The sequence below is a fragment of the Octodon degus genome, unplaced genomic scaffold (genome assembly GCF_000260255.1).
Source record: "Octodon degus isolate 3935 unplaced genomic scaffold, OctDeg1.0 scaffold00022, whole genome shotgun sequence".
NCBI lineage: Eukaryota > Metazoa > Chordata > Mammalia > Rodentia > Octodontidae > Octodon > Octodon degus.
Window position 1 is genome coordinate 16,105,759 of NW_004524598.1, and position 2,914 is coordinate 16,108,672.

At 42.0% G+C, this 2,914-nt stretch overlaps 1 pseudogene; it reads right to left on the bottom strand.

Moving 5' to 3' along the window:
• Positions 1-1,869: 1,869 nt before the first annotated feature.
• On the bottom strand, positions 1,870-2,232 carry LOC101572492 (annotated as a pseudogene).
• Positions 2,233-2,914: the final 682 nt, after the last annotated feature.

The following is a 2,914-nucleotide window of genomic DNA, read 5'->3' on the forward strand; positions in this document are numbered from 1 at the left end:
TCCTCCTCCTCCTCCTCCTCCTCCTCCTCCTCTGCCACAGGATGATATTTAGATCTGCGTGCCAATGTGTTCGTTGTTATCAGGGTAGTCACCTCAGGGACCGAGCTGGAAGACATACGTGTGCATATTCATACATACAGCGCCGCTTATACATATACTTATAAGCACGCTTTTACACTCTGTTTCTGCATAAATAACATGCACTTGTGCACACACATGTGCATCTAGCTCTGAGTTTACGCTGACGCCTCCAGTCTCAGTCCCCGACCACAGGGTTCATTCTAGTTTTCTGAAAGTGAGGCATCTGGCACTCATCATACTTAATAAATTTTTTATTTGATCAGACCCCATAAATGTCGCCAACTTTCCATCACGGCCTCCCTGGGCAGGTGCTTCGCCGCACAGCACGGGCTCTCGCTCCACACCTGCATCCCTCCCCACGTGGTGCCCTCCTCCCTTCCCTGGGCTCTGACACCTGCTCAGAACCAATGTAGCTGCTGCGCGCTTCCTGAGCTGAACATCTGCCTTCCTCTGTCCTATGTGCTGGCTTTGGAACTAAACCGCTATGGAAAGGAGGGGAGGGAAAGAAAGAAGAAGAGGAAGACAGTGGGTCTGGAATCACCCAGTGTCTACCCAGACTGTGGACTGGCATTATAAGACTCCAACAATATCACGTGACCTAGCAAACTTTTTTTTTTTCTGTTGAACTTATTGCATTTGTCTGGTCAGTGTATTCTTTCTATGACGTAAGTGCTCACTTCTGAATCTAACAAGAGTCATGCACACCTGCTAGACAAAGTCACCAGGAAGTACCCACGAGACTAAAAGCAGTAAGAATTGTTTCAAGTGTGGCTGCTTTTGTCTTTCTGTGCTAGACAGAAAGCAGGAACTCTTAGGAGAACAGAAACTCAAATTCGGGTATACAAATGACAAATGTGAAGGGCCAGCCAAATAGCTCAGCGGGTTAAAGTGACTGCAAGCAGGAGCAAGGGCTGAGGGTTTGATCCCCTGGCTTGCTGTGCCAGCCCCGCCCCTGGGACATGCTGAGATGGCAATTGAGATTGGGCATGGTGGTGCACACCTGTAATCCCAGCTCTTGGCAGATCACTACGAGTCTGATCTAGCAGTGAGACCCTGTACACCCTGTAGACTCTTCCTAAAATAAAAAACGAAACAAAACAAAAAAACAAAAACAAAAACAAAATGACAAGTGTGCCCTATGGCTAGGGACTTCTGCTATCATCAGTTTGTAGAATTTTCTTTTATAAGAACTATATTCTGTAGACTTTTCATAGGATTCAAAACATAGAAAGTTAAACTGCGGGTATTTCCTCTTTGAAATTCTTCAGCAGAGGGCATTTTGCTCAGCCAGCTATTAATGTGTGTATATGAGTAACTGCATGTGAAATAGAACTCACTGTAAGGTCAACTGGCAGCCCACTCGGCCTTATTTTTGCATATTTGTACTGTCGTGAATGATATTTTAAAGAGTGTACTTTTCACATAGCTTACTTCGTTTAGTAGTGCATGTTTGTAGTACATAATGATCATAGTCCTTGTGGGGAGTTGGGACATGTACATAACACAGCTCCAGTCTTTATTTATCTGCTCTTTCCCCTCCTTCTCCCCTTCCTTCACCTCTGGGTCCGGTCCCCTACCTATGTGCAAAAGATACACCTCACTATTTCCTATTGTCTATCTTTTATTTTTTGCTTTATTTATATTTTGGGTTTCTCAAATGAGAGAATCTTTAAGTTTTTGTGCCTGATTTTTTCACTTAACACTATGCAATGTATTTTGACAGCAGTGTATTTATTTATTTATTTTGCAGTTTTGTAACTGTGTTTCAAAGTTAGTTCTCATCCACATTCACTGGAGATTTTTAAACATGGTAACAGGGACATAGGTTACCAAGGTATACAGCTTCTTTGGTGACTCTTCATCTTCATTCCGTTTCCTGGACAACCGTACCCGGATACGATATGGAACATTCCTTATTCCTTTGGCCCAGACAGCTCTGTTGAGCCTGGTGTCGATGCACATGTCTGGAGTCCCCGTCTCCTTCATGGCAAACTTCTGGATCTCCTTAAGTGCCCGAGGGGTGCGCTTCTTGAAGTCTACTCCGTGGATGCGCTTGTGAATGTTGATTGTGTACTCTCGAGTCATCACCTTGCTGATGGCAGTACGGACCTTCTTCTCGCCACCCTTCCTTACGGGAGCCATTCTGCCAGGCCCAAGTTGGAAAAGGACAGCAGTATATTTAGATTTATTTGTTTTAGTGTCATCCCACCATAACTTTATGAGTAACATTATTATTAGTCATTAGCTTTCTGAGAAATTAGTGATCCAAAGAGACTAACACTAATCTTTGCTTGTGTGTTGTTTTTTTAAATATTTTTTTGTAGAAGGATGTAAAGATACAATCTCATTTACTTCCAAAAGGGAAAATTAGATAAGAAATTTAATTAACTTCCCAGATCCTGCTTGTATCCCTCCAGTCAGCTCAGCAGACATGGGGCCTTAATGCCCATGCTTGGATTAGACAGGAGATGCGAATGCCTGGAACACTTGCATAGTGACACTTAAAACCAAAATAGAAAAGTTAATCTGTGTAATGTAATTTGAAAATATTTGCCTGAAGTGTCCCTTTCCTCAAAAGTACAATTACATTTAATTTAAAAAAGTTTGATTCTCATAAGACACCTTATTTTGTTTACCATATTTTACTAAGAAAATGTTCCTGATTTTCTTCAACTCTTTTTATATCCCAGGCAGTTGGAAAAATATCAATTTTTTTCTATTCCTGCTTTTGGAACTGTTCTTTTATTTTTCTTTCTTTCACTGTGGCTCTCATTTCTTGTTGCCTTTCTCCACCCATCCCTGTATCAGATTTGTTCATATCCTCTCTGGATGT